At 39.7% G+C, this 13,387-nt stretch overlaps 1 long non-coding RNA gene across 1 annotated transcript; it reads left to right on the top strand.

The window, feature by feature from the left end:
- Positions 1-1,348: 1,348 nt before the first annotated feature.
- On the top strand, positions 1,349-3,244 carry LOC310915888. Its single transcript, XR_014591233.1, has 3 exons — positions 1,349-1,457; positions 1,811-1,913; positions 2,720-3,244. It is a non-coding gene; the product is annotated as an uncharacterized lncRNA (long non-coding RNA).
- Positions 3,245-13,387: the final 10,143 nt, after the last annotated feature.

Raw genomic sequence — 13,387 nt, 5'->3', positions numbered from 1 at the left:
CTGTTTCTACCATGCAGTCAAGCCAACAGCTCAGCTCAAGGTGACATGGTTAAGGCGCACTGATTTCTGCATCCAGAATCAGAGGACAGACATAGCTGGCAGCCACATAACCATTTTTAATTCTTCACCCCGAACAACCAGGTGTCCCTAATAACTGGGTCGGCTTGGGGGATTTTGCATAACTCCAAAACAAAGCTCTAAAGCCAGTCTCAGCTTCTCTAGTGAAAGATTTATTGCTTTGCCACAGTGCCTTCTCCTTACCTATGTAAATATTTATTTAAGGCAGAAGTTCAGCTATCTTCAGTATAAAGAGGTTTTAGCCCTTTATCTCTCACAGGACCCATAGAGAGCTGTCAAATAAATACTTAGGCTGCAGTTTCACCAGCATGGAAGCACATGGAGGGTGGAAGACTTATGGCTTGTCTACCGCACAGGTTTTTACCTGGAGTCCACCGCTTGCCAACAATCTCCTGTACTTAACATATTTATAAAGGCTAGTCTGGACCACCTCCAAATATTTGTTTCAGGATGCAAATATTTGATTTTGGAAAGAACAAGGTATCCTAAAGCAAACACGTAGGGAGTGTCTGCAACCGTAGCCACGTTACCTTCTCTGAGCTGGTGGGCAGTGAATTAAATGAAGTGTAGAAAGCCAGGCATAGAGCTCATAAATGGGTGTTCATGGGCCTGCTTTTGGGATATTTTGATATCCTCATTAGGTCCCCTGAGCAGTTGTTTGCATTACATAGCCTTCAGGATGCACGTTGAAGGATTAAAAAGGATGCATTTTTGTTTCGTTTTGACTTATTTTTATGTGTATTGCGAAGACTTTTTAATGCTGGTCAGTGCACACCTTTGCGGGGCGCTGGCCGGGCTGGGCTAGCCCCGAGCCCCGCGTTCACCCGCAGCAGTTGGTGTCTAACCCGAGCCCTGCGGCGGGTCCCTCCCGGCCCTTCACTTTCACTGGCAGCGGGGCCGGGAGCGCCGAGCCCGGCAGACAATGGGAAGGAAATCCCCCCTCCCCCAGCCCCGGCCGCGGCGAGGTTCCTCATCGGCACAGGGAAATGTTTGTTCCAACAAAAAGCGGGCTGGGGGCCGCCTGCAGCCCCCCTTTCCCGGGGCGAGGGCGGGGGGCGGTGCGAGGCCGCGGGGCCGCATTTTCTCCCGCCCGGCCGGGAAGGGCCCGGGAAGGACCAGCCGGGCCCGGGGCTCTGGGCTGGGACCGGCACCTCTCGGGCCCGGGGCTCTGGGCTGGGACCGGCCCCTCTCGGGCCCGGGGCTCTGGGCTGGGACCGGCCCCTCCTGGCCCGGGGCTCTGGGCTGGGACCGGCCCCTCTCGGGCCCGGGGCTCTGGGCTGGGACCGGCCCCTCCTGGCCCGGGGCTCTGGGCTGGGACCGGCCCCTCTCGGGCCCGGGGCTCGGTTGGGGAAAGGGTTTGCTGGTCCAAAAGGTTAATGGTGAGGGCTCAAGTCGCCTGCTTTGCTTACGTGGTTGTGGGGAGAGAAAACGCACCACTGCGTCATTGTTAGAAAGAAAACACGATAAAGTTACTTCCTTCCGAGTAGAAAGTACTTGCTATAAGAATACATCCGTCTGCATTTGTGCTGTGTGCTTTTGGCAGTAGTGCTGCACTGGTGTGTAAACAGGCGATTTGTAGGCACTGCTTCCCTTGGAAAGGGACTTGGAGGGGGGAGAAGAAGCTGCATAAACAAGAAGCACAGAATTAGCATCATCCAGACCAGGAGTGTAATCTACTGCCATGAATTAAAGGGGATACCAGGCAGGTTCACAGGAAAGAAATCTTTTGCAGGTTGGAGACACACAAACCATGACTTGGGAAATCCCTGAGGTGACTGCAGTTGGAGACTGGGACATGAATACCCTGTGTCCTGGCCATTACCATGTTCCACCAGGTATGTCCACTACACTTCCAGAAGACCAACACTGCCTAGTGTCATGCAGGCTGATAAATATGTCTCCATGTTCCTTTTAAGTGCTACTCTTCCCATCCTCCTTTTCAAAGAATTGTTCTATTTTCAGTTCTAATACTGGAGAACACAATCCTGTGTGTGTGTATATGGCTTTTTATTCTTGCCACAATATTCTGCCATTCTCTTGCTTCAGTGGTATAATTGTCAAACCTGCAGGTGAACAAACAAGTTCATCATTGCTGTTGGGTTCCAGGTAATGGGCTTGGTACCACAAAATCGTCCATTGAATGTTGCCCTTAGGAGAACAGGGAGTGTTGTGTCCTCTCCATCGCAGGACTTGTGCTGGGCTGATGAATGCACATCCCTGCCATCTCCAGGACTTTTTACCATCTTTCTGGCTGAACCAAACCCACCCACTATAAGCTCAAGTCTTTATCTGGCTTTGTAAGATAGCTGTCTTGCTGGTGATGCCAACCCACTTCACTGTGTACTCCACTCCCAGCTGCACTGAAACAAAAATAATTTGAATGTGTTTCCTGAGAGGCAGGTCTGCTGTGTTGTGATCACAGAAGTATTAATGCAGAAAATTAGTGTAAATTTTTCATCAGAACGAAGTTTAGCAACAGTTTTCTTTGCAGTAAAAATCTCAGCAAGGCATTTAATTTAGGAAGCTGGGGGAAGGGAACAAAGACTTAATAACAACAGGCTCAGGAAATCCATGGAGCTGAAAACAGTTGGAGGATGGGAGAGTCTTAAGGAGAAAGTTACGCTGTTCCTTTCTTCCCCAGGCATTGTAAAGAAAATACCAGGCTCAGGAGGGGGACACAGAGCAGAGAACCCCTAATGTCTGCTGCTCCATGAAGCTGTCTAAGGAATGAGTTCAAGTCACCCAGAGGTGCTTCCTTGCAGATGATGATGCGGATTGAAGTAGACCCTACAGCAGCCAGGATCCTTCCTTCCTTTTCAGCTTCCCTCTCTGTGCTATGTCCCTGGCCATGCACCACTGGCTGTGTGGTGCAGGCTACCCACAGTGCTCAGAGGAGCTTGTACAGGCAGAATTTCCAAAGACATTCTGGGGTGTTTGTTGAAAACAGTACATTGTGGGGAGGTGGATCTTTGGTCTGACACCCTGTGGCCAGTACTCACATGTGTGAGTGAGTTCCTTGTGGATATAGCTGGTAATAAAAAAACCCACTCAGAACTAAGTCTAGCAAATATGGATGTAGACTAAAATACAAAAATGCACTTTTTTTTTTTCTTCTTCTTCACTCTGTTCTCTCTTTACATTTTCATGCACAACTGGGAATAGAGGTTTATCCTAAAAAGTTTACCTGTGAGTAAACTGACATATGTTTATGACATATGACATGACATGTGTTTACACCAGCATTATGGTTCATGAAAAGTGTATGTATGCCTGATTCAGCACAGAGTCTGCCAAAGGAAACTTAGCTCCATATTTTTTAATTAATTCTAAACAACAGAGCGAGTTTGCACCAGTTGCATACTTTGTGGAAAATGAAAAGCATTGATGTCAGTTTCCAAGTGTACATCATATTTATCTCACACAGGTCTGTGCTGGTGTAATATAGGAAATAATTTATATCTACGCAGAATAAATGCTCAAAATTTATATTTGATTTTAGACTGAAATAACATCTGTTGTTATTTGATGAGGATGCTGTGGCTGGAGAAACATCATTTGCCAGAAAACCTGCTGGGATTATGAGGAAATAAGTAGTACCTTTTGTTATTAAATAACTACAGAACTAGAACTTTTACATGAATACACGATGAATGCTATAATTTTAGGGAAGTAATAATTACACTGCACATCATAATAAATGCATAGAAAATAATAATAATAAAAAAATTCCTGTGTTTAAAGTAAGTTGAGTCTTCCAAGACAAGGGACACACATGGATAAGGGGGGTGCATGCATTAGGACATGCAGAGATGTTCAAGTGCCTTTTAAAAATTTAGCTCATGACAAGCCAGGTTTAACCTGTTTTGGTCCAACACTGCCTTTGAGCTAATTAGTGCAGAAATACTCTGTCTCTGCCCTTTGTGTCAAAGCCTTCCATGTTCAAACTTGGCTTGTTAGCTCCAAGGTAATCCTGGAACTGGGCTGGTTCCATGCATTCATCTGGCGCTTCTCTGGGCTTAACAAGCCCTTCCAGGTACAAATTTCTGTCCCTGTACAGAGCAGAGACATCCAGATGTTTCTGAAAGAGAGAATGTGTTACCATTAGTACTTAAATGAAGCTAATAAGCCATGTTAGGCCAGAGCTGATCACCAGTTCTGGCTCTGAAGAGCTTTTTCCCAAGCTCCAGTTTCCAGGAATACACTGTTTTGCATAGCATTAGCTCCAGTCTCACTCTGTTTATTTTTCCAGTTGCGATGCTTCACAAAAGAGACAAAATTGTTTCTGGAACAGAGCTGCTCTCAAATCTAACACATTGCCTGAGCTAAAGATCCCTACCAGACTGAAGCTGGCCTGGCATGAAGCCATTTTCATGTGCTTGGAGCTTTGATGTGTCCTGATATCATCTGCAGCTTGACTGCACCTCTTAGAGGTATCCCTGATTGGCTATACAAGGATGGGTTTAATTAATAGCAACATTTGTGTCAGTTTTGAACCATTATGGTCAAGATGAAAGCCAATGTGGGAACAAAAAAACTCCACATCTGTCATACTGTATTTCAGACACCTTATTTGAAAGCTTTTTATATTATCCAAAGTTAAAGATAATATGTTGGATAAGATAAAATAGTTGTGATCTATTATCACCAATTTAATTTTTGTTTCATTCTGTAAGGAATCAAATGCTTAAAACCAATTTTAATATTCAAGTCTAATTGTCCTTTCACTACCAACCTTCTTACACTGATGGAATTGGGTGAGAATGCCATGACAAGTTAACCAAAGTGGAACTTACACAGTGAGACTGATTGAAATTATTGGATTTTAAAAGAGTACTGGGACAAATAGATTGTGTATTGCTTGATCTTACATGTCATGTAGGGATATGTATTATGTATATACAAGTAATAGATTTCATTTACATATTTGTCTGTTTACCTATTTATCTTAGTTAATAGCTGCATTATGTTCAGCATATGGCAATGTAATCACTTAAAGATTTCTCATTAAAAAAAATATTATTAACACCCTATTAACTTTAATAAGAATAATGTGGGGGTTTGAAATATCTTGTAAATTTACCAGTCTTACTAATCAAAAGTCATGGTTAGCTAGTAGCAGGGTAACTAATTACAGTTACCATTGAAATAGTAACTCTAAATATGCTGCATCGCTGAACTTAAAATGTCTGCCTTATTTCCTTGATCCTGAATAAAAAGAAAATAAAAGGAATCATATTTTGACATCCTGGACATGTGCATCAGTCAGGGCAATCTTGATAATACATTTTCTGTTCAATACCTGCACTTAATAAATTTGTTAACATTGAGACATAAATCCAGATATTTTATTTCTAGTATTTGCGTGCTTTATAGCCTCTTCTTAGTGCTGGACTAGTTCTAATTTTGTTCATTTTGTAACATAACAGGAAAGATTTATCATTCCCATGTTTCAGTTCTTAACTATAGGTCATGCTACTTTTCATCTCAGTAATTTATGTGGATGTTTTTCTTTCTGGGTGACAACTATATTGCATTCACTATGAAAGTGTTGTTGCCTTTGAATGGTTTAGCACAACTCCAAGGTATTGGGACAGACATACAGACATGTTTTTCCTTCTTTCCCCCATACTCTCTAGAGATCTAGGGAAGCCTTCCCTAGTGCCAATTAAATAAGAGTTGTGTTTATTTTCTTTTTTTATTTTTAGGGGGAAAAAAAGTACTGCATATAGTTTCTTATGCATTATATAAGATCAAGCTAAACATGATGTGTGGCTACAATTTTGGAGTCTAAGCAATTTCTGTGTGACTTTTTAAAGAAAAAATAAAGCACAGTGTTAGTACTGAAACCAATGGGTGAAATAAGCAGAAAAAAAAAAAAATCAAATACCCAAAATAGAAAGATTTGTACTTGGAAAATGAATCAACAGAATCAGTGTTACATAATCATTCTTATATTTAAAACTATTTTTCTAATGCTATTCAGAAAAGTTGCAAACTGGTAGGTGTACACATGGTAGAGAACAACACAGTTCTCTGCTGATAAAAACTCAGGAAGCTGCAAGGAATTTACAAAAATTTCAAAGGGGATAGTGTAATAAACATCAAGCAGCAAAGTATTGTAATAATTCCTCATAATATTATTATTGGAAAAGGCAATGAATTTCCAGATGGATTCTCTATTTGAAAAAGGGGGCAGAGTTCCCCCACATCCTCTTAGCTAATGTACTGCATTTTACTGTTAAGTTCACCATGCTTGATAATCTAAAAACAGGAGAAATAAACTCACACAAAAGTCCATGTTTGAATTCTTATCCTGAAGAAATTTGTGTCTTTAAGAAATTTTTGCAGAGGTTTTAAATGAAACACTCTATCAATTAGTTTACCAAGAAAGTGACAATTCACTTAAAAAGTTGTCTTTGCTTTCAGCTACCAGCTGTGAGCATATGAGGATGTAGTACACAACATGCATAGGGGGAATAAGGAAGATAATATGTGTCTTCTTAAAATCGGAAGATTCATGATTACTCTAGCAGGTTGTCAAAAATGTTAGGAGAGGCAAAAAAAAACCCCAACCAAACCACAAAACTCCTTTAAAGCTAAAATACAAATAATTTTTAAATAGCCTAAAGATTCACACTGAACCATCTCAAAATATTTTTTGTACATGTAGGGATTCCTGAAGAGACAAATGAATCCCTTTTGTCAAGTTGTAAGCAGAGTCCAGTGTGGTTGAACATGTTCAAACAAGGACTAAAAGAACAAAATCTTCCCTCTGCTAGGAATTTAGTGACTAGGAATGAACTCAAAGCATCCCTGCAGTAGCTGCTGGTCACGTTAATGTATGGGAATCCTGGGGTCAAGTGTCTCAAATTTGTATCCTCTTTTATATTTTACTGGTTAGTAAGGCCGCCTAGATGAGCGGTGACACTGATGCTAGCAGTGAACTTCTGCCTTTTCATTACCACAGCGAAATTGTTCAGGTCCCCCCAGTGGTAAAAAAGCTAGAACAGATTTATGCACACCATATTAAAACATGATGTCCATAGGGAAAATTAGAACACTAATTGAATTGTTAAATTGTATTATTTACAAGCATTTTCTCTCAGTCCCATGGAGCTCCGCAGGCTGAGGGGATGTGGGGAGGTATGAGCCATTTGTAAGCAATTAACTTGCCATGAAGTAATAATGGCAGTTTTGTTGGAATGTCTTCATGGAAACAAAGTGTGATAAGGAGACATTCCTTCAGAGGATTGCAGTCTTGATTATTTTCTGCCTCAGTTACTAGATTTACGTGGCACAATGAAGACTGAAAAAATTCTGCTCTTGAGTTCTAGCAGAACTTTCCTGGGAGTGTTTAAGTCAAACCTGAACTCATTATATATGACAGCAATGTAATTGTACTTTGTAATTGTATCTTTTTTAGGGAATACCTGTTCAAATATGATACTGAAAAATATAAAAAAGCCTTTAAAGTTGGCAAGCTCATAAGCTTTTAAAAGTGCTAATAAAGAGATGCTTCCAAGCTTTTTCACAGATGGCCCCTTCTTTGAAATAAAAAATAAATTGAAGAGATCATTCTTCCTTAGAGAAATGAAGAATAAAGACCAGAGTTATGTGGCTACAGAACGTAAGACATGTAGTTTACTAACTCTGAAAGGAGACAATATTCACATTGGATAATCGGTTGAACATGAACTTGTGTAGTTAATGAAAGGAGAATATTGTTGCAATAAGTAAGTTGAAGTAGAATGGATTACAGGATATGTAAGGAGTTTCCACTCCTTAGACCAAACTAAAACCAAAAAGCTTTTGTTACATTTGAAGCAGTAGGTCTACAGCAAAGCTTTTACACAACTGGCTTAAGGTTTAAAAGGTGTATTTGGACATTGTTGTTATACCTGAGACTTCAAAAAGAGATAGTAAAGAATAAAATGCCAGAATAAAATGATGTCTGTACAGTTTTTTTTAGCAGAATATTGTGTTAGTATTTTGATCATAAGTAAAAACATTGCTGATGGATAAACGAATAAAATATGTCCCTCACTGTTAGCTAGCCCTGCCAACAATCTACACAGCCTTCCTTACATTCAGGTGGCTAAATTCTCTTACCTGCAAAACACAATGTTCTCATTTAAACAGTCTATTGGGAGTAGTGTCTGGGTTATAATGCCCTTAAATCTGGCTTGGCTTTTTTTTTTCTGTTCAAAAACCATGTTAACCATTTAACAGAATCTGTGACCATGTGCCAGTGCCCGTGCTTGGACCTTAGCTCTCCTTTGTTTATCACTACAGACATTGCTTCTTTAATATACTGCCTGCACACTCAAATTGATAGAAATGTATGTGATTCCAGTTAATCTTAAGAAAAGTTAATCTATGCAGACAACTCTAAAGTCAAAGCAGAATTCCAATAACCATTGCTCTATACAAATAACTTTCTTGCTATTAATGTGAGCAAAATGTTTGTTACAAGTCTAGCAAGCAGTGAGAGATTGATTGGAATGTGCATCCATGGAAATACAGTTTACAATTACTAGAATTAAATGCATCATGTCTAGTACCTGTTAGTGTGTGAAAGACATTAATTTAACTGTTTACTCTAATTGTCTTCATAATATACAATTTCAAAAAAAATGAGAAGCTTACTTTCACTGTATGGAAGTCCCATGACTTCCAAGCAATAAGGAACTTCTATTTCTTAAACAGCTTTTTTAAACTTTTCAAGACATGCCTGAGTTAGCAAGCACAATAGTGTCTTAGTATTTGAGCATACACATACAACCTGTCTTAGTTAACAACATCAGAAATGTTAAGAAATACATGTATAAAAATAAGTTTTCTAAGTCAGAAAAGTTAATACAACTCTAAGCTCCTCATAGCCTTTATTTTGAAAGAACACAAATTAAAAATGGAAACTAAAAATGTATGGTCTTTATTAATAGCAACAGCTGTCATGTATTCACTTTTGTCTCTCTCGGATATTAAAAATGGCTAAATAGAATTGATTAAACTTTGCTTTAGAGCTGTCCTGGGAAGGAAGTAGCTATGACAGATTTCATCCAACAGATTACATATTTTTTTTCAAATTGAGGCTTGTAATAAAAATGCTTGGAGAGATATCACAGCATTCCTTCTGTGATACTATGAAATAGAGAGAGGATAGTGGAACTCTACTGCCATTTGTCATTTTAGAGCCACAGAAGCCATCTGCAGTCCAGAAGACTATTGCTCAGCTTGCCTGTGGTTTGCAGGAGCAAATGCATGAATCATTTAATTCAACAATAGAACACAGATCATATTCATTATTTCTGTTATACAGAGATATTACTGAGCTTTTCCTATTCCACAGTTTATTTTTGGAAAAATTATTCTGATTTTCAGATTGTCTAAATATTAGTTGTGCTAGCATTTAAAAAGCACAACAAGTTGTAAATAAATTTCACCAGAATTTTGGAAGGGGCAATGAGGAAAAAAAAGGATCTGGTCCCCAACATCTTTTTCTAAACATATCAGTAGTAGTGTATGCATCTCTCATTTATTAAGGCCATTTAGATATCTAAATAAAGGTATAACAGTTTATGTTTAAAAAATCCCATTTTTTTAAGCCATGAAAAAATGTCAAATCTTTAAAGATGTTGTGTTGATAAGGAGATACAGAAAATTCAAGTTACAGTGCCATTTTAAAATACCTGCTGAGAACCATTTGAAAATATGTAGAATTTTGAACTTGCTTTATAGACTGTCGTAATAGTTCCAGCAATGCCAGAATTTCTAAGTATAACTCTGAGAGACCAAAAAAAAGAGTCATGACTGATTTCTTGTGCTTTCATATTTCTCCTGCATCTGTACAGTCAGACTCTCTGTTAGGCCACTTTACATCTCTAAATTCAAAGGTAATTTAAAGCCCTCTTGAAGTCAAGAAAATTTATCTTGAATGACGCCTTTAGAGCTGTTCCATTTCTTCTGTTTACATTGAAATCTAGCAAAATAATCTCATAGATTTGGAGGCTGTTTTTACAGGCATGAATACAAAAGAGAAATAGGAGCTCACTTTTAATATTTTACAAAAGTGATTTAGCAAGGCAGAACAGGAAACTCCATTCTTTCTAGCAACTCGATAAATCACTCTCATGCTACTAAGTTTCAGAATTTACTGAAGGTCTCACTTGTAAGTGAGCTGGGGTCTGCTTTTTCACTGGGAAATTTTTGTAAATACGAAGGTGAATGTGAGATGAAATAAACTTCACTGTGATATAGGAAGAGCCTAATCTGAATTCCAGTGAAACTGCATAGAGTGAGTCTTCTGCTTTACACAACAGGAAAGAAGTCACAAATCACATACATCACTTACAGAGCCCATGCTGCATCAGACTGGAGAGTGATTCTTAGAAGAGACAACGAGCACAAGCCCCTGTATGTGGGGACAGCAATATCCATTTTCTGTCTCCTGTGGGGTGGTGTTGGTGACAGCCAGGAAAGTGAGGGCAGGAAGGACCTGAGACCCTGCTCAGCTGGAGCAATCAGCAACTGCTCAGTCAACAGAGACACCAGGGAAAAGAGAGGCCAGGAGAGTAATGGGGAGTTTTAACCAACCTTTTTGTCTTGCTTACATTCTATCATTTTATTTCTTTTTCTGACCACTTTCAATATTGCTTAAGGGAACATCAACTGTGTTAGTGTTCCATCACAGAGAAGGACTTATGTGGACTTCAGGGGAGCAAGGAAGACATTGGAGGCACAAATCTTCATGTCTGAGTGGGCATTGCTCAGGAGGGGGATCAACATTGTGCTGGTGTGGCCTTGGTTGAACCTATAGTTTCAAATCTTAGAAACATTTGTCTGCAACTGGGTCAGTATTTTATTTTCTAAGATTTTTCTTCCCCATGTATTTTGTAAGCAATCAAAAGCTTGAGGGGGGAGGAGGGAAGCCTTTGCGAAAACACTCAGCCCTGTATATTTGTGCAAAATGTAAAATAGATGCCTGGCAGGCAAACATGGAGTACATACTGCCACAGTAAACTGGTGATTGCTTTCAAACCACTGCTTTATACTTCACTGCACATAAATAAGATCCTCCTAACCTCTTTTCTTGAGTTTGACAAGAAGAAAATCACAAGACTTCCATGCAAGAACAACTAAAAGCAAAGTAAGACAGATCATCTTGGAGAAAAAGGGCACATAGGGCTCACTGCAAGGGCAATGGGCCCTAAAGCACTGGTGCTCCTGGTTTGTGTGGTGTAAGGTACCATTCTCATTGCCAACTCCAAAGATGTAAAACTGTGATCAGATCTGCATCTGAAAGCACTCTATCCTGGTAAGGGGCTGCAAATAGAAAGGTGACCTGATTATATTGCCTGTGAATGGTTGCATGCTTTTCCATCAGAAGGAGGGATTTTATAATTTTGAGATATTGTAAGTTAACCCCATTGGGAAGATCAGCTCCACGCAGCTACTCACTCACTCACTCACTCACTCACTCACTCACTCACTCACTCTACCCCAGTGGGAAGGAGGAGAATACTGGAAGGGTAAAAGTGAGAAAAGTCATGGATCAAGACAGAAACAATTTAATAGGTAAAGCCAAAGCTTTACACTCAAGCAGAGCAAGATAAGGAATTCATTCACTACTTCCATGGACAGGCAGGTGTCAGCCATCTGCAGGAAAGCAGGGGGCCCCTCATGCATAAAAGTGACTTGGAAAGACAAACAGCATCACTCCAAGTATGCTCTTCACCCCTTCTTTCCACAGCTGTTATTGCTGACCATGACTCCCATGGTGTGGGACACCCCTCAGTCAGCTGGGGTCAGCTGTCTGTCCCCTTCCCACCTGTTGTGCACCCCCAGCCCTCCCTTCCAGAGTGGGGTTGGAAGGAGAGAAACTCTGCTTCCAACACAGACTCTGTGTAAGCACTGCTGAGCAATAGCTAAAACATCCCTGTGTTGCCACTTATGTTTTGGTCACAAATCCAAAACAGCACCCAACAGGCTGCTCTAAAGAAAGTTAACTCCATCCCAGCCAAAACCAGTATCCGAGATAAAGTTGTTACAGTTGATCATATGCCTCAAATCCATTAAGAAAGGCATTCAGTAGCTTCTTGCTGAATGGAATATCTGCCATAACCATTGGACACAAGTGTTTCTCTGGTCTCTGCATAAAGTTCAGTGTTGACTCCTCCATTTGTACAGATCCTCAGCCTGGGACTGGACTGATAACCAAGGGAAGCAGATTCTCATGATGTCCTCTATCTGCATTCTTTTTGAGTGAATGCTTTAAAAAATCACTTTTAAAAATATGTTTCAGAGGTTGGTTTTATTTGTTGCCACCCAGGACACAGTCATAATTTTATTTTTCAGTCACTATTTTATTTGGGAACATGAAGCTGGAAACAATGTTATTTAATTCTGATAGTTGGAGATTCAAATACTGAAGAAAATTGCTGCTTTCCTATTTTTAAAACAAATTCAACCAATGACAATACATTAATTTTGAGGCAGATCTTTAAAATATTTTTATCTAAAATAATCTTTTAAAGTATTCTGGAAACTAAGAATGAAAAATGAGAAATTGTTTTGGAAAGAGTGAAGCCTTTAGTAACAATTCATGTAAAAAATATCATGTAAGGAGAGATTGCTGAAGGTGATGAAGAGGAACTTGAGAAGATGGGAAAGTAGACACAATTGCCACCATGAAAGTTTCTTAAGAGAGAAGGCTTTCAAAATTGGCGCAAAGCAGAGGTGGAAACAGCACATAATATTTTATTGAGGCTGGGACATTGCTGAATGTACTCCATCCACTTTAGTACACATATCAAAATGTAAATGAGAAGGAAATCAAATCTTGCTGTGGATGCCAACACTTGTATATTGGAATTTATGAGTTTGCCATCTATGAACGTATCAGTGCTAAAACCCCTAGGTCCCTCTCATTTGCATGAACATCTTAAAAGACTGCTAGTTTTTCCTACTGAGTTTCATTGCAATTGTAGTTATAAAAATAAAGTATAAAAATCCATTCACTATGTGGTTTTAAGATTTATTTCTTGTATCTTGTGGGGATACTTAGATAGTCTTTGTTGGATTCTTTTTCTGCTCTTTGAAAGAACATGGGCAAATTAAGGACTATTTGTAATTTCTGTTCAGGTCTGTAGATTGCTTATCTTGCAGGGCTGCTATCAATGTCAGTCCTGTGATTTGGCCTGCAGTGTTGAAAATGCTTTTTCTCTGTTTCTTCCAGGTACTGCCAGTGTTATACTGTATCAGCTGTTGACAATACGTATGAGAGTAAAGTAATGAAGCTCAGCTTGGAAAA

The sequence above is a fragment of the Zosterops lateralis genome (genome assembly GCF_965231275.1).
Source record: "Zosterops lateralis genome assembly, chromosome: 1".
NCBI classification, from domain to species: domain Eukaryota; kingdom Metazoa; phylum Chordata; class Aves; order Passeriformes; family Zosteropidae; genus Zosterops; species Zosterops lateralis.
The sequence above is the reverse complement of the archived record's forward strand: the minus strand, read 5'-3'. Positions and strand labels throughout refer to the sequence as shown.